The 23,575-nt window shown below is 34.2% G+C and overlaps 1 protein-coding gene and 2 long non-coding RNA genes across 4 annotated transcripts in view; 2 read left to right on the forward strand and 1 right to left on the reverse strand.

Moving 5' to 3' along the window:
• Positions 1 to 9,368: 9,368 nt before the first annotated feature.
• Positions 9,369 to 22,508, reverse strand: LOC124450606. Its single transcript, XR_006950129.1, has 3 exons — positions 22,499 to 22,508; positions 15,188 to 15,191; positions 9,369 to 9,651 (listed from the first exon to the last, which is right to left on the reverse strand). It is a non-coding gene; the product is annotated as an uncharacterized LOC124450606 (long non-coding RNA).
• LOC124450602 lies at positions 13,498 to 21,032 on the forward strand. Of its 2 annotated transcripts, XR_006950125.1 has the most exons (6): positions 13,498 to 13,562; positions 14,872 to 14,942; positions 15,810 to 15,885; positions 16,632 to 16,852; positions 19,465 to 19,532; positions 20,725 to 21,032. It is a non-coding gene; the product is annotated as an uncharacterized LOC124450602 (long non-coding RNA). The 2 variants fall into 2 exon arrangements; XR_006950124.1 differs by lacking the exon at positions 20,725 to 21,032 and having other exon boundaries at positions 16,632 to 16,770; positions 19,465 to 19,881.
• Positions 22,509 to 23,216: 708 nt separating the features above from the next.
• The window catches only part of LOC124450596, a 23,020-nt gene continuing 22,661 nt past the window's right edge, over positions 23,217 to 23,575 (forward strand). The window contains exon 1 of the mRNA XM_047001231.1: positions 23,217 to 23,356. The gene's annotated coding sequence lies outside the window, so the exon portion shown is untranslated. The remainder of the gene's footprint in view (positions 23,357 to 23,575) is intronic.

Raw genomic sequence — 23,575 nt, forward strand, 5'->3', positions numbered from 1 at the left:
TACTCCTCTTTTGACTCTGAAGATGACTACCGCTAAGATTGTCGAAACGTCAGTCAACAACAACAAAAACAGTCCTTCTCAGGACTATACTAACCTGGACGATCTACATTTCCAAACATGTAACGATACTCCCGGGTTCAAACCATTTACTTTAAAAACAGTATAAAGATTTTGTTTTTATACACAAGATAGAAAACAACAAAATTTGGTGCTCGATTAGATGCTAATTTATCTGCTGGGCACCTTGTATTTGCTATATTATCAAGTTTTGGATTCAGAATGATTAGTATTGATATGTTAATTTTAAGCTTTGCCCCAATATAAGTGATGGTTTTCATAACCTTACTAGAAATTGCGTGGCTTCGATTCAAGCATATGTGATTTGCCTATTAAATGTTATTTACATCAATAATTCTTTAAACCTACATTAACACATGTAAGTTATATTCTTTTAAGTGATAGTAATAACACAATATGTATAGGCGAGTAAGTAGTACGAATGGCACATATAGTGTTATGTTAGTTAGTCCTATGATTAAGAATAGGCGTGCGATGACAATTAGTAGCCCCTATAGAGATCGATATGGCTGCAGGGAAAGATATTAAATAATATGAATAGTTTATTTATAGTATTCTCATTAGGAATAGTTGGAGCTAGTCTTATGATTATATCTACGTCGAATCCTGTTTATTCAGTATTCTGGTTAGTTAATGCTTTTGTTAATCTTCCTGTTATGTTTATATCGTTGGCAATGGACTATATAGGCTTAATATTTATAGTTGTGTTTGTGAGGGCTATTGTTATTTTATTCCTGTTCGTCATTATGTTAATTCAACAGCCTAATAAAGTAGAATCTCAAGATTACTCACATTTTATACCTGTAGGATTATCTGTTATATTCCTGTTTTATACTTCACTAACCAATATCCCAAAATGAATCAGCAATCCTGTTATAGGATCAAGAACTAACATTGGGGCAATTGGAAGTCATCTTTATACTACTTAATATGAATTAGTAACTATTGCTAGTTTGGTGCTACTAGTCGCTATGATAGGGGCTAGTTATTGTATATTATTAGCTAAACAGCCAAATTCACCTTTTTTATATAATTCCCACGAGGAATCATCTCGTAGTAGGCAAGATCGTTTCCTACAAATCAGCAGAAGCACCTTCAGGTGCTGTCTGGTCAAGTGCTAATGCAGGTCTCCGCTTAGGAATATGGAGAGGAATTCAACATGGAATTAAAAGGAATACTAATACTATTTATCATTAGTGGGACATTATCAATTGAAGTTTTAGGGGCATCTTATCTATTAGGATATAAACAACCCGACGTGGAAAAAGTGTCAGTTTATGAATGTGGATTTGACCCTTTTGATAATCCGGGAAACCCTTCTCCGTTAGATTTTTCTTAATTGGTATCTTGTTCTTAATATTTGATCTAGAGATATCTTTTTTATTTCCTTGGGCTGTTACATATATGGGTTTACTTTTATTTGGATATTGGGTTTTTATGTTATTTTTATTTATCTTAACTTTAGGGTTAATTTATGAATGAATAGAAGGAGGTTTAAAGTGGGAAAACCAACTTGTAATTAGTATTGGCGCATGAATTATTTAGTGTTATCAATTATCATCTTATTAATCGAAATATTAGGTATTATTCTTAATAGAAGTAATTATATTATTATGTCAATGTGTGTAGAGCTAGTTTTACTGGCTTCTACTATTTTACTTCTATTTGAATCTCGTGTGCTCTATACGCTTTTTGGTCAAATTTTTGCGATTGTAATTTTAACTGTTGCAGCTGCAGAATCTGCCATTGGTTTAGCTATTATGGTTAACTATTATCGTTTACGTGGTACAATTGCTGTTCGAGCCTTAAATTTATTGAGAGGTTAACCCTAAATTAAAATGAATCAGATACCTATGCAATATTTTAACTTAGCAGAGGAGAATTATTCTAAGTATGGATTATCAGTCATCCAGCTTATTCAAATTGGTAAGTTCTATGAACTTTGGCATGAGCCTGACACCCCTAATAGGCAACAAGCATAGTCTCAAGCCGAGTTATTAACTGAGTCCTTCATGTGGAGTAAGCCTTTAGAGGTGATGCCTTCTATTGAACAAGTTGCCTCTTTACTTGATATGAAAATCATTAGAAGATCTTTACTTCAAATGGAGTTTTTAACTTATTCCCTTACTACTCATTTAAGTACTTTATTGAATAAGGGTTGGACTGTTATAGTTATTGATGAATTACTTACTGGTAAATCGGGGCCAAAACAACGTGCAGTATCTCAGATTTATTCTCCTAGTTGTAACTTAGAGGATTGTTCGGAATTACCATATGTATTATCAATCTATTTTTCTCAGGACAACTTATTGGGTATTACTATATTTTCAGCTATGAATGGTCATAGTATAATGTTTCCTGTCTCTTGGATGGACAGAGATAAAGTAGTTCGGTTATTAATTAATTATCGTATTACAGAAACAGTAATTTGGGCAAATTCAGATGGTGATTCAGAAATTTTAATAAATAAAATATATAATTTATTAATTGGTAGGAATTTATTTCCCTCTGAACCCAATGTTAAAATTGAAGTTATGGGAGAAGCGCCAATCAATTTCCCATGTTATTTTTCTTTTAGGTACGAAAATGATAATAAGGAGTGGCTTTTGTTAAATATATTTTTGGGTATTAACGCAGAGTGGTTCAACAAAAATTATAAAGAATATACTCTTAGTTAGATATTTCAAAGTACTTGAACAGAAGATGCTAATCAGGTAAATATAATTAGCCTTTTAGGAGCATTACAATTTATTAAAGATCAAAATCCCGATCTTATTAAGAACTTACAACTTCCCGAAGTGTTACAATTCTGTTTTTAGTCCTTTAAACTTAATATTGTGTAATCAAGCAGAATATCAATTAGATTTATTGCCTAAGGGGAAAAAACTAGGTGGTGTACTTAGTTTAGATGATTATTGTTCTACTGCAATGGGTAAAAGACTACTAAAATTTAGACTTCTTAATCCTATTACAGATTATTCTGAATAAAATTTTCGTTATGAAGATATTGCTACATTTAAACAATTAACTAGCGAGAAAATCTTTGACGATTCCGAGTTGAAACACATTAAAGATTTATCTTCTCTACACCGTCAATGGAAAATATCTGCTTCAAGTGATAATATCTTACCACCTAAAAAGCTTAGTCAAATTCATTATTCTTATTTATTTGCTAATTAATTAATAAACAAATTAATAAATAATATTCAATTACCCCCCTCAATTAAGCCCCAATTAAAATCGTTAATCAAAGCAATAGGTCTAATTTTCCAGGTAAATAATCTTTTAAGCGATTTTTTTATGGTTGTAACCATCTGATAATGTAACCAAGCTTCTTTCACAACAACAAACTTTAAGGGCGAGACTCACAAAGTGGGCCGAGCAGACAACAAACATTGTGTTTCAAGATACAATTTCAATTAAAGTTGATTATTTTAATAAAGAGGGTTATGCTTTCTCTATTTTATCTCAAAATCTAACTAAGTTAGAACATTACATGACTAGTGCCTCTATATCTGATAATTAAATTATTGTGTTGGGCAAAAGAAAAAACTACCTTATAGTTACTAGCCCAACCATATAAAAGCGTCAATCAAATTAAATTTAATAGAAGAAAAGATTAATGTTTATGTAAAACAGAGCTGTGGTTAGCGGTGAAATACTAGTCGAACTTGGATATAGCTGGTTCTCTACGAAACTTATCTTAGTAAGGCGCCCCAAGTTGATTCGCCCACAAACCCGGGGCCTTTAATTACTGGTGCAGTAAGACTATAGCGATAAGGCTTCTAGTCAAAAGGGGTAAGCCCTAACCAGAAATTAAAGTCACTAATACAGATTAAGTGTATAAAGAGGGTTCGACTAAGACAAACAGGAAGTAGGCTTGGAAACAGCCATCTGTGCAGGAAAACGTAAAAGTTCATTGAATGAGCTAAAAAACTCTAAAAATCAAGGCGGCGAAATCTGTAACTAAAATTCTGGAAGTCAGACCATAAGGAAGCAACTGGCTTGGTAGTAAAGCATTCTGTAAGCACGATATGTGCATACTTCGTGAGACAAACAGAAGTGATAATGCAGGCATGAGTAGTAGAAGATTCACTCCCAAATAAATCTATATACAGCTTCTAAGGGTATTACGCCCGATGAATTATAGTTCTTGTACTTGTTCAGGAAAATATTATGTTATTTTGTACATTCGACTGTTATTATGGGACTTAGATCAAGGCATAATTTCTCTTAAGGAACTCGGCAAAATAAGATCTCGACTGTTTATCAAAAACATAGCTCTCTGCTAAAGGTTATTGAAGTATAGAGGGTGAATTCTGCCCAATGGTTGTATAGTGAAACTAAGGACTAACGTCTAAAGCGAAACCCAACTGAATGGCCACGGTAACTCTGACCGTGATAATGTAGCACAATAAATAGCCAATTAATTGTTGGCGGGTATGAATGGAACCACGAGGGTCTTACTGTCTCAAGAGGAAAGCCGATGAAATTATAGTTGTAGTGAAGATATTACATAATCATTGTAAGACGAAAAGACCCTATGGAGCTTTACCGGATACCACTAACGTTGACTAAAATTGATCGATACAAGTATCCTAATTTTGAGTTAGTAATGTTTTTTGGTAAGACAGTTTAGTTGGGGCGACTACCTTTGAAAAGAAACGAAGGAGAGCTTATTGGTATAAAAGCTAATCTCATTAGCCTGACAGTGAGGGGGACACCCTTAGCTGGCACAAGGACATAGTCCTATGTGGGTGATAATGACCCGATATTATAGTCCAAAATAAATATCGAAAGCGGATAAAAGCTACCGTAGGCATAACAGCGTAATATTGTCGGAGAGTTCTTATCGAGGACAATGTTTGCGACCTCGATGTTGAATTGCGGTGCCCTTGTGATGTAGAAGGTACCGTAGGTTGATCTGTTCGATAATGAAAACCGTACATGATTTGAGTTCAGAGAGTGGTGACACAGTTCGGTTTCTATGTACAATGATAAATCCCAACTTTTCTGAGTCCCAGTACCCAAAGAATGGTTTCAGCGATGCTCGACTATATTGGCCCCATTGACGTAATCAACTTCTGGCTGCTGCAAAGAAGGAAAACAAAAGGGTTAGGGATTAACAAGGCATATGCCATGTGGGTGCATAGCCCTTGGCATATTATGGAATTAACACTAGGGCTCATTATACTAATAGTGTTGACATATGGATTAAAAGCCCCGACTTTAAGATTAGCTACACTACTTGCGGGGCTACTGAGTTATTAACTGAGCCCCATTTACTACGTTGGACACAGGCTATTAAAATGTTGGTGATGATAAGTAGATTAGCTATACTATGTACGCTGGAACATCAAACATCGCATCGGTCAATCTCTTTATTGATTTTATTAGTGATCTTAGGTAATTTATTACTTATACGGTCAACAAATTTAATTTCTATATATTTAGCATTAGAGATGCAAACATTATGTATGTTTATCTTAGTGGCTTATAATAAAAGCTCATTGTTATCGGCAGAAGCTGGACTTAAATACTTTGTGTTAGGGGCACTATCTTCGGGGTTGTTTCTGTTTGGTTGTGCTTTAATTTATGGCTCCACAGGAGAACTTGAACTTCAATTTATTCGTATGAGTTCAGAATCTTATGGTGTATTATAGTCCGGAGGATAAGCTCCGAAAATTGGTCAGATTGTTCAAACATGTGAAGAAAGCATGAAACTTACCACAAATTGCTAATTTGATTTATAGATCAAAATAAAAGTGAGACCCCAGTAGGATCAGCTTGTTTAGGGTACTTTTGAGCCGATTAAAAGTTTGGTCAGCGGCTTAAATCGCGGGCTTAATGAGGCTTTTATAAAACCGTTTTAAATATAAAATGTTAAATAAAAATGTTGTATTTTATATAAAACAACAAAACACCATGAAAATTCCGGTAAAAATTAATTAATTGTCGAAAGTTACCCTTTTTAAAGGTTATTTCGAAAACTGCATAAATTTTGGGCTCCCTGTGGCAAAAGCCTGGTCGCCTAGTTAATTTGGCATTTCCAGACGATATAGTGCTATTTCTCGATAATTTTTTTGATTATTTTTCGCTTTTAAAATGTCTTTAAACTGGAACCTTTGTGCCTTATGTCAAAAGACACAAAAGAAAAGATTTTATGTCCGGAAAAGCTTCAAATACTTTACTTGCTGGCTCAAGTTACAAGACAATTGCAGAAAACTTGAAAGAATTCGAGAAACTTGATTCGCTACCTATTAACATTCCACTTTCTTCTCTTGATGATGGCAGAGGTAAGGAATTCCTAATCAATTAAAAGTGAAATAAACTCACAGATCAACTATGAGCCATAAATTGTACTTATTTAGCCTTATAATAATACTTTAACAGGCATTGAAAATACTTTAAGAAATCACAGAGCATCATGGCACAAATCGTGCTATAATAAATGCAATACGCTAAAGCTTCAGCGGGCACAAAAGCGCAAAAGTGAAGAGGAATTTTCAACTGAGGATCCAGCAATATTAGGAGCTACTAGTCCAGCTAAAACAAGAAGAAAGACATTTGAATTGTCAAGTAAGAGTAGCAATGCTTTATCATGTTTTTTCTATGATTGCACAGAGGGTGATTTGCATAAAGCAGAAACCAGGTCAATTACCAATAATGTTCAATCAGCGGCCGAGACGCTTCAAGATTACAAACTGTTAGCAAAATTAGCACAAGGTGATACGCATGCAAGAGATGCATATTACCATAAATCATGCTTGACATCTCTCTATAACCGTCAGAGAAGCAAATTAAACCAACCACAAGATAGTGCTGTTGATGATAAAAATGAAATAACACCTGAGGCAATAGCCCTTGCAGAATTAAGCCTATATATTAGTGAAAGCCTGGCAGCTGGTGAAGCAGTTTTCAAGATGTCTCAATTGTCAGAGCTCTATTGTTCAAGACTTGAACAATTAGGAGTAGAAGTGAAAGGACGTATCAACTCCACAAGACTGAAAGAACGACTTCTCACTCAAATACCAGAGCTGCATGCATTTAAAGATGGTAAAGATGTGAAGCTGGCAATGCCAAATGATATTGAAAAGCTTGAAGAAAAGGATTACTTATCATGGTCAGCTTACTTTGCATCTGAGCAAAATGTAGTTTTGAGGCCCAATGCAATCACCTCTTTATTGCCACTTTTTGAAGACAATGCTCATACTATGGCTATGATAAAGCATGCCATGAAAACCGTCAAAGAATCTACTAAGTTCTTAAACCCTAATCAAACTCCTGTTATAGCGATGGACCAACCACTCTATGCACTCGCTAAGCAAATACAGTGGAACAACAAAAATGAATTCGGTGAAGATAAGTACATCGTAATGATGGGTGGCCTGCATATTGAGATGGCAATATTAAAGATGATTGGACATTGGTTAACTAACAGTGGGTGGGCAAGGTATGATGTAGATTTGTTGTTTTTATAATCTCAATCTAATAACTAACATATATTTTTACTTTGAAGTGCTCTAATTCATGCTGAGGTTATGACAAGTGGAAGAGCGGATTCTGTTTTGAAAGGATCGCACGTGACGAGATCTCGCTATGTCCACCAAGTAAGTGCCTGTGCAATTTACCTTATGCAGAAAATTGCTTACCAGGAGTACATCGAAAGTTGTGAAGACAAGCCCCCAAAACGTTATGAAGCTTGGATAAAAGAACAAAGTGAGCTTTGCCCGCAATTCAAATACTGGGCGACAGTATTAGACCTCGAAATTCTTCTACTGCAGTTTGTTAAGGCTACCAGAGAGGTAACTTCCAAGTCTACTTACAAGTGCTTGGAAAGGTACTTCCTTGGTTTTTTGCGATGAACTTGTCTAACTACTCTAGATGGTTGCCAGTACATGTGAGAGATCTCTTACGATTAGAGAAAACGCATCCTACTCTTTTTACAGAGTTTAGTGCACATGGAAAATTTGTGGTTCAGAAGTCCCAACATCGTTTTTCTATGATGTCCCTTGACCAAAACCACGAGCAAGAGAACGAAATGATAAAAGGTGATGGTGGAGCAGTGGGCCTCACTGAGTGCCCAACGGCCCTAAGACGTTGGATGATCGCAGGACCTGAAATTGCAAGACTGGTAAGAGAGTTTGAGTGTTCCTTTGGCGTTCAGTGTTCTACAAAGAACATTACTCACCACGAACAGACACCATCTGTCCAAAAGAACTTTGCAAAAGATGTAAAATCAATGTCTGCTGCATTAAAGGAGTTTGGAAACCCCTTTATGGAAAATAGCAAGGATCTGATTGTCGTAGATACGGAAGAAATAGAGCCTGAGTGTGTTATAGAGTCGATTTATACAGCTCGAAAGATCGGAGAAGCACAATACAATAAGTACGTCGAAGAGAGACTTGAAAAGTGTAACACACCAATAACTGACACAATTGAACGCAATAAGCTTCCACTTTTTGGAACATCAGTACCAACGACAACCAACAAGACGAAACTTCAAGTCACAACATTAAAGAATGACTGCAATCTTTTTGCAAGGTTGTACATTGCTTGTCAGTCAAGAGAAGGGAATCTCCAAGAATTTTTTAAGCATGAAAACCAGAGTACTCCTCCTTCATTATCATCAGGGGACAAGATGCGAAGTGGCCAGAAATCAGAATTGATTGATTGTCTCGAAGCTGATGTGCAGACCACCTGTCCAAATGTTGATGTCAAAATCTTGGATGCCGCAGCTATTGTAAACATGCTTAGCCCAGGGAAGTGTAAGACCTTTCAAGAATACTCCAAATCAGTGTTTGTTCCTTATATTGTTCAACAAGCAAATGGTATTAGAAGAATAGATCTTGTTTGGGACCGTTATATACCCGACAGCCTTAAGCAGGGTACTCGTTCATCGCGAGGCGCTGTAGGGCAAGAAGAAGAGTATGTGACATGGCTGTGATCCCTGCAAACTGGAAATCATTTTTAAGATCAGATGACAACAAACAAGAACTTTTCAAGTACCTCAGTCAGGCAGCAACATCGATTCAACTGCCAAATGTTACAATTGTAAGCACTTTTGAGGAAGACATAATAAGTTCGAAGCCAATCGAAAAAGATGAGTTAGCTCCCTGCAATCACGAGGAGGCCGATACGCGCATTTTCATTCATGCAAACCATGCAGCGAAAGGTGGAATGAGGAAAATTGTCATAAGAACTGTAGACACAGATGTTGTTGTGTTAGCAATAGCAAACGTGCACAAGTTAGATGTAGATGACATGTTACTGGTATAAATGACAATTTATACGAATTATATATCACTTAATAATACTTACTTCCAAGAGGATATAAATGCGATGAGAACTAAATTGTTTTGTCGATTTTCTTTTTATTTGAAATGGGATCCCTGTGCCTTTACTATTAAAATATATGGCAAAATTTATTGATAATTTTCTCGGAAACAAAAAGGTATTTTGCTGGGGTCTCACCTCTATTTTAATTTCATTGATAAACCAATGCAAAATAATGAATTTGAGACTTTCTTCATGAATTTGAACAATGCTAGGTCTTATACTCCGGACTATTAGCTGGTAAGTGTCTTATTACCACCTCATTGTTATTTAAAGTTTCTGCAGCCCCATTTTATATGTTGCCCCCCCCCCCCCATGTATACAGGAACTCCAACTTGGTAGCTGCGCTATTATCTATTGTACCTAAATTAGGGTACTAGCTATTCTAGTACAAATAGGCTTAAATGAAATGGGGCTATTAATGGAGCTGGGTTAATCTCTTTGATTGTTGGAGCTATAGGAGCTTTAAATCAAACTCGAATAAAAAGACTACTAGCTTGTAGCATAATAGGCCTTATGGGGTTTGTGTTACTTGGAATAGCTATTGGGTCTATAGAAAGTCTTCAAGCGAGTTTAATGTATATAGGTGCTTACTTAATAACTCAAGTATTACTTTGGTCTGGAGTCCTAATTATATCCCCTAAAAGAAACATGCTTATTGAATTTAGTGGTGTTTCAAGATTAAACCCAATGTTAGCATTAGCATTAGCTACAGTTTTACTGTCTACTGCAGGAATTCCTCCTTTAATTGGGTTTCTAACTAAATTGTATCTAATTTTAGCAGTTGTTGGTCAAGGTTACTATCTCAGAGCTTTACTAGCTTTAGTTTGTTCTGTGATAGCTGGAGTTTATTACATTAGATTAGTAAAAATTATGTTCCATCAACCTTGGTCTACGCCTTTAGTAATAACAAATATCTTAAATTCTCCATGTGGCAATGTAACACCAGAGGAAACAAGTTTAAGCAAGGCAATATTAATGGAGGCAATTTTATATTTAGTGTTAACAATTATAATATGTCCTAGTTTATTCTTTCAATTAGTACACTTGATTATCTTAGATTTATTCCCATGTATCTTCTAGTTATATTAATACCATTACTAAGCGCAGTCAGAAGCGGATTAGGGGGGCGCTATTTAGGAAGAAAGGGGGGCTGGCTTGTTAAGTTCTGTGTGGGTTCTCGTCAATGGGTCTACAGTATATATAAAGTTAGGCAGATGGATAGAGTCATATTTACTAATAACTAGCTTTGGCCTATAATTTGATATGGTAACAGCTGTAATGTTAATTGTAGTTACAACAATTAGAGGGTTAGTTCATGTGTATTCTACAAGTTATATGAGAGAAGATCCTCACTTACCTAGGTTTATGAGTTATCTGTCTTTATTTACCTTTTTATGTTAATTTTAATTACTAGTAATAATTATGTGCAATTATTTATTGGTTGGGAGGGTGTTGGTTTATGTTCTTATTTATTAATCAACTTTTGGTTTACGCGCATACAAGCTAATAAGGCGGCAATTAAAGCAATGTTAATCAATAGAATAGGAGACATAGGATTAATGCTGGCTATTATATTAATCTGGAAAGAATTTGGGGCAGTAGATTACTGCACTTTACTTCCGGCTTTATCACCATCTTCAGATTGTACTTGGATTTGTATATTATTAACTAAAGGGGCTGTAGGAAAATCTGCTCAATTAGGGTTACATACATGGTTGCCGGATGCTATGGAAGGGCCGACATCTGTTTCGGCCCTAAATAGAATTTTGACTCTGAAGAAGACTACCGCTAAGCAGGGGCAAAACTAGAACGTTATCTGGGGGTAAATATTCATGTATACAGATCTGCCCTGCTGACTTCTTTTGAAATTAACATCGCAAACAAAGAAATCATCAAAACAGAGCTGAATATGAATAACGTTGTTTCGCCTCTCCGCTAAGGTTGTCGAAACGTCAGTCGACAACAACAAAAACAGTCCTTCTCAGGACTATACCAACTAGGACGATCTACATTTACAAACATGTAAAGAATATATACATAAGAGAAAATTCACGAGAAATGAAAAGAAAAACATTGCAGAGAATCATTCAGTTATTATAAATCCCTACTAAAAGATTGCAAATTTTATTCTTACACTCACAAGCGAGGGAAATGCAAGACTTATGGAAAAAATGCACGAAGTGCTTTAAGCTGAATCATTTTGCTTGGTATGTCCAAGATAAAAGCAAGACGATCAACAATTTCAATCGTCGCTATAGTGAATTTGCAGAATATGATGCCTGTTGCTTTGTTTGTCATTTAATATAGACGACGAGTTTTTTGAAAATAGACATGTTTCGACATCTCACGATGCCATCTTCAGTATGAGTGAATAAATAAATAAATACAGGGTTTATAAAAGTATTATGATACAGTAACAATGAGAGATATGAATTTGGATAAGTTATAAGAGTAATGAGGAAATGAGATAAATTAATGGAGAGCGTGTTACAAACTAAACAAATCTTTTCTATAAATTTCATCAACTGTAGCACCAACTTTCAAATAAAGAAGCCCAAGTACCTGTGGTCTGTGGCAAACCATGAGGTTAAAAAATGACTATACCTTTTCTTTATTTATAGGATCTGTATTGTATGAGTTATTAGCAGAAAATACACATCGAAAAATTTCGATCTTTTCACATGCAACCATCAACTGATAAAGAATATCATCAGCCCAAGACATTTGCAACATATCACCTCTACCCTCTCCCTCCCCCCTTACAAAGCAATAGTCTTGGTGCTCATGCAAGCGGAAGTTGTCGTACAAAACGGTTTTCAACTTTTCTTCATTAATCTTGCGTTTTTGTCATCGTTTATGTGGTTGTTTGGTTGTACGAGCTATGAAAAATTATATGTGTGTATGAAATTTATGAAATGAAAGAGAAAAGAAATCGTCAGAATGTGCTCACGAGCGATGCAATTTTCAAACGTCGCACGCTTCATGATTCCGTAAACACATCGTCATTAATGTCTGTAAAACGTACAGTGGTAAGTAAAGTTTTTTAATGATTTATAATATAGATTTTGAACAAAATTATCTGGCGAGTGCATTTTATTTTATATTTGGTCATAAATGAAACAGTAATCTTAAACATTTTATGAATTATTCTGTAGAATGTTGTCATTGTTTTTGAGGTTTAGTTGAGAAGGACCTAAAAGGCAACACATTTGTTTTTTTTATTCATTTTATTTTAAATTTTATTTTATCAACGCTGCATTTGTTTATGTGTTAAATGAGAAAACACATCTTTGAATATAATGGTAGCAAAATATTTAAACAAAAGCAACAACCTCAGTTTGGATTTAATCAAATTAATGCCCAATGCAATTATATTTTTCCAAACTTTGAAATACTTTGAGACTTATTATAAAGTTACCAGTCACACAACATCCCTTACTAATCTTGCATTCTGAAATATCTGTTGGAACATGGCATTTTTTGCTTCTTCACAAAACACTGTATGTGTTTGTTTTATAAATTGTTGTATGTATGTATATATGATCTCAAAAGTACCAGATTAATTATGGATTTAAAATAAATAACAAAATTTTTTATTATACACATGTTTTGACTTTCCAGTCTACTGAAGTTGACTTAATTTAAGTTGATGTTTATAATAAAAAGTTGTCATTTATTTAAAATGCCTAATTGTTATATGTGTTGGGTTTTTAATTCACCCGGCCATTTAATACAGTTTTGAATAATGAAAAATCAAATTTGAATCTTGGAAAAGGTGACCATGTCTACTTAATATAGGTGGACTGTTCAGTAAAGGTCACTTAAATAGTATTTATATTTTGAATTTTTGGGACATTACCACACAATTGCCAAAAATAACCACTGTATGAAAAAATGTATGCTCCAAACAGATGTTTTCAAACAAGTCGCTTTCAAGTCGATTTCAAGATCGTTCAGTTGTAGGGAAAAGTGTTTCAGTTCCTAAGTCCCTGATATAAAACAACTGTATTACAATAAACCAAGCACCCACAAAAAAGTTGCTGGAAATTCTTTAAGACGAATTTCTTTACTCAAAATTTTAAGATGAAACGATGAACTAAAGACTGCTGAATCTTATGGTAAAAGCAGTGGATATTCTGAAGATGGTATGTAAAAATAACAAATTTGTCAGAAATTTATAATGCACAAACTGACAAGTGGCGAACTTTTGACGTTTTCTACAGAAATGAGTTCTACAAAATCAGCAAAACCCTTTGATAGATGTCTTGAAAGCAGACAGGGATTTTTTCTCTGTAGAACAGAGCATGTGCTCAATACTGCCAACAATTACAAGAGATACTATGTAGCTATGTACAAGCTTAAACCGTTAGCTACTTATATATGACCAACAGTGAGATATTAATTATCGTGCTAATTTCACGTTTTTTGCAAAGTTTTCATGTCGCTAATATTTTTCATTGTATATTTAGCACACCTATCTAAAATTCACAGGCAACGTATGTAGTTCTGGGTATGTGGTTATTGAACAAAAACATGTTTAGATCACAACTTACGTTCATTCGTATGCAATATAAATTTCTTCATGATATGGTGTATGTTGAACTTTCATCTTTGAAAAATGTTGCTTAAAAAAGAGTGTCGCTATTTGTTGGCATGTTAAAATTTAACTATTACGAATTTGCAATAAAAGTAAAATAATCACTCATATATTGATATATATTATCATTTCCATTTTAACTTAGGAAGATTTAGTATAAGAATTGTTTCACTATCGATGATGTAAGTTTTCTTCCAACGAAAAATTATTCTTTATTCCATATTTGTAGAGTGATTTACTGTAATCTAAGAAAACAAAAGTATTTTAAAAGAACTTTCTCCATTACAGCTTTACCATGTCTCCTGCCATTAATGAGATAATCACTATAAAACATGGACAGATTTACTGAGGAGGGGTACAGGGAGGAAGGCAGGCAAACTTTAGATTTAACTCTCCAACATAAATTGCACACCCCTTTCGGAAACATTTTAACTCCCCCAATTTTTAGCGAAACAAATCAGTAGTACAGTTAAACAGAGTTTTTCTGGCAATGTGTCAACTTTCTTTAATATTTTTGGTGTCTGCACTACCAGACCTCCCCTAAAATCTACACTTTTATTGTCGTCACTTCTTTACCAATTGACTATTAAATTAGCACTTTTAATATCCAGTATTTTCTTGCGTGTAGCATTTACTGTGAAATAAAAAATTTCTCTCCTGAAGTCTTATGCTGTATATTGTGGAATAATTCTTGTGAAACCAAAATTCTTTTATCAAATTGACTAATTTTCGTCAATTATTGAAAGAAATTAGGTTAACTAGCGTAGTTTATACACATGATATTTAATCATATAGTATTTCTAGTCACGCAGAGATCATATGACATTCTTCCTGAGATCAATACTTTCATTTTTTAGTTATCGTATTCATTGGAGAAGACGCCTTACAAAAATTTCGATAAATTTGTGCAAAGCATTTTCATCAAAAGGTAAATATCATGTATTAAGTATTTGTTGTTCGAATTTCAGTGACTTATGTAAAGTACATGGGAACGAACTCCTGAATTCGAATTCCAGTTTGTCACAGATTGTTAAGATTATTTCCGTGAACATTCGCTATCTATATGTTGTTAAAAGTTTGATAAATTGTATCACAAGATCGAAATATCTTCGAGTCTTCGACAGAAGGTAAAAATCATTTAATAAACATTCGCTCCAAGAAATGTTGGGACACAACACTTCCCAAATTTGAATTTATTGTTACATGTTTCGTTGTACTAATCACTGCAATGTTTGATGAATTTTTGATATTCGTTTTTTAGTAACAAAAGTCGATATATGTGGTTCTACAATTGTTTTGATGTGAAATGAACAAACGCGCGCTATGCATGATGGTTGTTGGCAAATTCTATTTCAAAAATCGAAAGAGTTGTGAAAATTTATCTGTTGAAATTCAATTTTATTCTTAAGGTGTCGACAGCAGTAGACTGCATTTTATTTTATCGCTTAGAGTCATCAGTCAACATATTTATTCGTGAAATTACAAAAGGCTACTTAACGGCTTTCACTTTTATTATGCACCACGTCTGCGTCCGCAAAGATGATGGGGTTTAGTTACGACATAATGACGCATTTGCACATGTGATATTGTATAGTTCGCAATCTCTTACTTCGTCATGATCATTCTCGTTGAACAGAAATTATGCTCGTTATTGACTTTAATGCATGGCTATAAGCACGGTACTTATTACGTAGTTGCAACTCTAGATGATTTGTAGTCGATGTTTATTGAAATTAAATGATATTTTGAAGTCAAAATTGACCACTTAATCTAGTTTGTCATTTTCTTTATACAGTGAATCATGAGCGCCGACGACGACGTTGATAACGTTGATCAACAAGAATTAAACAGTGTTTTATGTACTGAAGAAGGTAACATGTTTGAAATATTAAAGAATTTTTATTGAATTATCAACATAAAGATTAGAGTCCAACAGGTCGTTTCAAAGATAACCATAAGCGTTCGATTTCTTTGATATTTACTAAAACAAAGCAAGTGACGTTTGTCGTTTCGTCTGGACTCAACACATCTTCAAATGAGATGTAATTACTTAGATAGTTAAGGTGTGAGGTTTGTGTGGATGTGTACTTACAGTGTAAAGTTGATTTTGAGTATCGTAATGAAATGTAGGAAAGATTGGACAAGATATAAGGGTGAGGGGGGTGAGTAATGGGGGGAAATTTACCATGAAAAGAGCTGAAGGGGACGTGCATTCTCACCACCACCCCCTCTCAACTATTCCAAAGACCAATTTAAGAGTTTTTAAGATCTGAAGAGAAAAAAGGGAGTTATAGATAGTTGCTTCCTGTAATAGGGCACACAGCAAAGTAAAAGTAATAAACAGTAACTTTTGAGCATCGTAGTAAGTCTATGTAATTAGTCTGAGATGTCTTGAGTCAAGACGAAACGTCGCTTGCTTTTTTAAATAAATACTAAATACTGAAAAAATCAAATGCCGATGGCTTTCTCAAACACGATCTGTTGGGATCTTATCTTTATATTTAGAATTTGATTCACACCTGGCATCTCAATGGCAACATTGAAATTTTATAAATTCTTATTAATTGTTGTCCACTCATATTTACGATGTATTTGACATGTTTGACGTATTTTATAGTTGCAAGCGATTCTTGAAATTCATATTCCATTGGAATCCTACAGTGGCAGTACGGCCCTACGAACGAACGATTTGTCTCTGAATCGAGACAGTAAACATCAATATGCTGTCCTGTTGAAGAGCTAGAAATCCTACGGAGGTAATGGTTACCCCAAAGGATTAGGGAAAATTAAAAAAACAACACAGTTGAGAGAACGTTGCTAAATCGATCAGCGTACAAGGTTTGCAAAAACCTTTGTGGAAATAAGTAGTTTGACTTCTAATGTCAAATTTTCACATGTTTGTAGATGTAGATCGTCCAGGTTAGTAGAATCATGCAAAGGACTGTTTTTGTTGTTGTTTACTGACGTTTTCACTTCTTTAGCAGTCGTCACCTTTAAAATCAAGTTGACTTTCTCAGGACTCTACTAACAATGACGATCTACATCTAGAAACATTTAACGATACGTCTGCGTTCAAACGATTTACGTTATTACAGTTATTGTAGTTGACAGACGTTTTGACTTCATTTGCAGTAGTCACCTTTAAAGTCAAGTTGACATTTTCAGGACTCTACTAACCATGACGATCTACATCTAGAAACATGTAACGATACGTCCGGGTTTAAACGATTTACGTTATTACAGTTATTGATGTTGACTGACGTTTTGACTTCCTTAGCAGTCGTCACCTTTAAAATCAAGTTGACTTTCTCAGGACTCTACTAACAATGACGATCTACATCTAGAAACATGTAACGATACGCCCAGGTTCAACCATTTACGTTATTACAGTTATTGATGTTGAATAACGTTTTGACTTCCTTAGCAGTCGTCACCTTTAAAATCAAGTTGACTTTCTCAAGACTCTACGAACCATGACGACCTACGTCTAGAAACATGTAACGATACGTCCGGCTTCAAACCATTTACGTTATTACAGTTATTGATGTTGACTGACGTTTTGACTTCCTTAGCAGTCATCACCTTTAAAATCAAGTTGACTTTCTCAGGACTCTACGAACCATGACGACCTACGTCTAGAAACATGTAACGATGCGTCCGGGTTCAAACCTTTTACGTTATTACAGTTATTGATGTTGAATAACGTTTTGACTTCCTTAGCAGTCGTCACCTTTAAAGTCAAGTTGACTTTCTCAGGACTCTACTAACCATGATGATCTACATATAGAAACATGTAACGATACGCCTTTGTTCAAAACATTTACGTTATTACAGTTAAATTTTCGTAAATCATAATCGATGTTAGAGTAAAAATTTGTAACCAAGAAACTATTTTGAAACAAACTTGCGCCAAAAATGACAACTGGAACGCATAAGGTTAAAATATGGCATATGTTGCTCAAACTAATAAAGTTTCAGTAAATTTGGACGATTCTTACGCCAACGTTCATCTTCCGAATCGTAGATTGATTTGTGTTTTTCCGTTTATATGACATTTTACATAAATCACCATCAATTTTTCTGTTTATAATGATTCAGGTTTTTTGGAAACTGAAATTTATACATAATTGAAGAGAGCTATAAAAAGGTATTCAAAAACGAAAACAAAATAATCTGTGATTTGGAAGCTAATTGTTTGTGTAAGCTTTTGCCAAAGTCCCTAAAACTTCATTTGCTTGAACAAAGTGTGACATATTTTAATTCTATGTGTTTCAATTGCTTTTAGCTTTGTCATTTTTGTGCGTGAGCTACTTCAAAAGCACTTGTCTGTAACACATTCCTCCCTCTAAAAAGATTATTATTTGAAACAATTTTACTTAACTATCAGATGAACCATTGGAAGTCCAACTGCCTATTTCCACTTAAAATTTTGCAAATATTGCGCTGATCAATTTAGCAAAGTTTTCGTCACTGACTATTTTTTGATACCCCGCACATACATCTCACAGTCACGGCCACCTGGTAATTGTTGATTGTGGGGAGGGTGTGTTATTCATATATTCAATTGTGCCTGACTGATTTTTTTGAAAGCCAGTTGCTTGATTTCTTAAAGTGCCTACAAAACGAAAATTTTGTTATCTGAGTAATACTTTTATTGAAGAGATATTTTAAAATGACAATGGATATTATAAACCAGTTTATGCACATCACATAGTCATGTACTAATTCAATTTATTTCAGTAATTTTAAGTATAATGTGCTACATATATATTTAGCAAGACACTTTATTTGCAAAGATAAACATTTATACACATTCGTCCTTCACCCATACACATTCATCTTTCACCATTACAAAATACACAGGTAATTCAAAATCAAACATTTTATATTAAGAATTATACATTAAAATGATCTAACTGCTAACCAAGCTACAGGAACATTGTATTAAATGGGTAAACAAAACCATTTTTCAAAAGGAATGATATCTGAATCATGTGAGATATTCACGATGAATCCTTAAAGTAAACGAGACTTACCTGTAAGTTGATGTTAGATGGGAGTTCTGCTAGTCATCAGACAGGAACGAAGGAGTCACATGAGAAGCGCGCGCGCCTCGCTTGTCGATCAGTTTTTCAACGAGAGCAGTAGCAGAAATTAAGGAATCGAAAGAGTCACGGAAGGGATGGGTAGTGCATGTGACTCGTTCGTTCCTGACTGATGACTAGTAGAATTCCAATCAAACATTAACTTACAGGTAAGTCTCGTTTAATTTAAGAATTCTACAACGTCATCAGCACGTCACTACGGAGTCACATGAGATTTCAAATTCTGCGGCTGCGAGATGGGAATTTATATGTGAGATTCAATGTCATCAATCAATTATGTATTATAGAGAGGACTCAGTTCGGGAGAATATTAATAAAGTACAAAACGTTTGGTGTATTTAACAGAACCTCATAGAAGTAAATGATTTGAGCCCGGGAGTATCGTTACATGGTTTTAAATGTACATCGTCCAGGTTGGTATAGTCCTGAGAAGGACTGTTTTTGTTGTTGTTGACTGACGTTTCGACAACCTGGCGTTTAAAGTGAAAAGTTAACATTCTTTTCTTAAGCGTCATAAGTCATTTTAGTCGTAATTTTTAAATCAAGCTAAATTGTTTGTCTTCATTTTAAAGGTTTTTTGATTTTCCAAAGTGCTATTACAGAGAAATTACTCAAATAAGATTTTTGTTGTGAAGTATTTAATCTTTTCCATTTGGCAAAATGTTTTAACTTTTCGCCGAATCCCGGCTACTGGGCTCATGTGAAGGACCACTAATTAAATATACAGCAGCCAGTTGCACAGCGCAGTGGCCCTACTGTATATTCCTATACTGTGATTTAACTCACTCTAAGCTTTCATTTTTTGAAATCGTAAATGATCTCTGTAGGTATTTTTCCCGTACTGGTACCACTAATCTTTTGAATTTACCTACTGAGACACAACTATAATGTGTTTCTCATCGTTACTACACATGTGAGATAAGCATTATCTTATTTTCATTACATTCTTCATTCTTGTGTATGCAGTGTTTTTTTATCATAAGTAATTATAATTCAGTGAAGTTGGAGTTTGTTATTTAATAAACCATTTTATATTATGAATAATAAGGTTTTTTATAACATGAAATGACTTATGAAATACCCTATTTGTATGGAATTTTTATTAAAGAAATGAAAAAAACATTTGCCTTTTCCAAAATCTTGTGTTAAGCATTAACAATCAAATCCTGTCTTAAATAGTTGATCCTCAACTCCTGAGTGCAATTAAAAGTTGCGCAAATATCTGCCTTCGTATGAAACATTAAAATTTGCATTTACAATGTTTTGCTTATGACTGAAAATTGATCAATACATTGAATACACAGACTACAGCTGACGCAACACAGATGCTACAGTACCATGTAAGGTACTGTAAGGTACTGTTTTTAAGTATCGCAATCTGAAAACAGTGACTCGTCTACTGAAGAACTTAGAGAGGGATTCAATGAGGAAGCGACTATAAAATACTATTGTTGCTGTGGGTATGATTACAATGAAATCCTTGGCTTTTTATCGAAGCACCACAGTTGTAACATGAGTTACAATACACTTCTCAGACGCTTGAAAGATTATGGTCTTCATTGTCGACATGTCAAAGATTCTCCCAACTTCGATAATACATTTCAGAGGGTGCAGACAAGAATAAGAGAATTAGTCAGTGGTCCAGAGAATTCCAAGGGCTGCAGAGCGGTTATGGCATTGTCTGCAAATGGAAGGACTGAACGTTCCAAGAGCCATTGTCCAAGACTTGCTTGAAGCAATGGATCCTGAATTAACAGAACCTTTCCTGTCTGTCGTATGATAAATCAAAAGAATTCAAAAGAAAGTTGCTGGCATTAGGCAAGGGACATGCATTTGCAAAGCCTTAAGTCTTTATTTGTCTATGAAATCAATATTTTTTACAATTAATCAAAAATATGAGTTTTGAAAATGTACATGTTTTTTATTGGTTTGTTGAAAGAACTAATGCATGCAGCTGAAATTTTTTTAAAGTTCATCAAAATGAGATAACATCATTTCAGGAAAACTCATTTTAACCGATTTGTATTAATTTAATGTTTTCTTAGAAATAAGTACTAGTGACTTCCACGCCTTATCTAGGAAAATGTTCGTTGGTCTTCCATAGAAATAACTCAAAAATTAGTCTGTCTCAAATGAAATGCTACCTATGAAAAATTGTTTACTGCGAAGCATGTATTTAAGGTTTGTAAAAGTCTTCTTTCTTTGAATAATCTATAGCATAAAATGCAATAACATATTTAAGACTTATATATTTTGATTAAATGTTGCGGAGTAATTTAACATTCTAATTTAGGTTTAAAACAACCAAGAATCAGATAACCTTATAAGAGGTGATTTGATTACATGAAAATGGAGTGAATAGACCATTGAAATATTAAAAAAATCAAGTTCCAAAGATCTGTGTTAACCAGCTAATAGTAGTGATAGCTAAACATAAGCTTATCTTGATTCTTTGCACAAATCATGATTTTTAGCACGGCAAGCAACGATCATGGAGGCAAGCAATACAGTATACTTGAGTGAACCTTATAGTTTTTACATGGTGATAAAGAATAACCTATTAGGTTTCTGTTTATACACCTTAACTGACGATTCTATCAAAATCAACCACGCAGTCCTCTGTTGAAACTTTTAACTTGAAATAAGATTTTTCCGCTAATGAATTTGAAGTGAGACGTCAAGACAAAAGATAATGAATTTAGCATTTAAGAACTCGTTTTCGAATAAAATTTACATAATTTTATTACGATTTAGGCTTGTTCTATTCTGCTCATATTTACGCACGTTATACCAGTGTACCAGATGACACTGATGGCCAAAGTTTGTCGTTCTGGATATCTTTGTTTGAACTAATTGCGTGTTTTTTGTAAACTACCGGTTTCAAAAAACGTTATCACAAGAAATGTGCCTTCTGCCATTCTTAATTGGAGCCACTGCGTTTGTAAAGCATACGATACAAGAATTTAAATTTGGATTAGGTCTGCAGTGATGATTAGCATTTAAAAGCCTTATGGGAGTAAATTTGAAAGAAAAAAAATGGAATTTCCACTGGCAGAAAATTGTGATTTTTATGAACTTTAGTTGTAAAGAAATACTACTTCATTTCACAACTGAAAGATTCGTACTATATGTCTTTTGAAAGGTAAATAAATAGACTTAACAAATGTGCATAGACCAAAAGATTTTTCCTAGTATATTCTATGTTGTTGAACCCCAAATTTGAATTGAAATTTTTTGATACACCCTGTACATAATGGAAAATCTACAAAATATAAGTTCGCATCAAGAAATTAATTATAACTTCAGGTGATTAATTTGTCATTTATCAACCTCGTGGTTACTATTTTTTAAGACAACCTTCCCTTAGAGTTTGAATGACCATGGTTTAACTGAGTGGCTCCAATATAAGAGCCTTGGTATTTCAACTGTCAGGGGGAACGTGAATTGAATTTCAAAAGAAATCAGTAGGGCACAACTAAATATATGAATATACACCCACCTCCAATTAATGTTCTAATGTTCTATAATGAAAATTAAAGTTGTCAGTTGTCATTCGGGAAGAAAAGAATACGAGCTTGATGTATTTCTTCCACTATTATATTAAAGTGAAATGAATAAGGAGTGTTTCGAGGAGAACACACTGAAAACTAAGATGGAAACTATTTTGACGTAATTTATTATTATAGAATATAAGATTGCTAGTTGAATTTTCAGGCTTGCATTAGCTAGTTGTTGTGAAAAAGGACCGCGTGTAGTGCTCCTGTCATTACGAATAATTTATGTGTGTAAACATTTTATCGTGACTTGACATTTTTCACATGCAGACTATTTAAGTGTTATACGATATCCAGTTCTATATGTCAAGGAAATGCTAAATACAAATGAGAAGACATAATTTCGGAGAGTTTAGATCAAATGGGTGAACTACAAATGTAAAAACAGCTGTCCATTTGCTGAAATCCACTGTTTTTAATTAAATATTTTTCTTGGTAGCAACAGTTGCTAGTAGCATAACTAATTACTTGCCAACGAATAAGATTCGTTCAATTTCATCAACATTCCTTCTATCTTAGCAACCTGCATTGTTTGACTGTGACTCTACATCTGCTATGATAAGGAGCTTCAAAAATTTTAAAAGTAATCGCATTGAAACAGATAGCATCACTTTTCTCAAGACGTTTTACGGTATATTGACAAATTTCTGATTTGAACAAGCTCTTCACTCCTCTCGACACAGGTACATCTGATTTACACGAATTTTGCCATATATAAGTAGAGGCGTTTGTTCAAAGAACAATTTTTTTTAATTGTTTGGTTTCTGATGTCTGATAAAATGACTAACAAAGCGTTCAAAAATATACTGGCAATATTGCCAAAGTGATTTTCGTTGCTTTTATAAAGCTACTAAGTTCGTCTATTCTAACTAGGTAAGATTCGTACCGTTTTAAATGTCACT

Source organism: Xenia sp. Carnegie-2017, unplaced genomic scaffold (assembly GCF_021976095.1).
Source record: "Xenia sp. Carnegie-2017 unplaced genomic scaffold, XeniaSp_v1 HiC_scaffold_24, whole genome shotgun sequence".
NCBI classification, from domain to species: Eukaryota; Metazoa; Cnidaria; class Anthozoa; order Malacalcyonacea; family Xeniidae; genus Xenia; species Xenia sp. Carnegie-2017.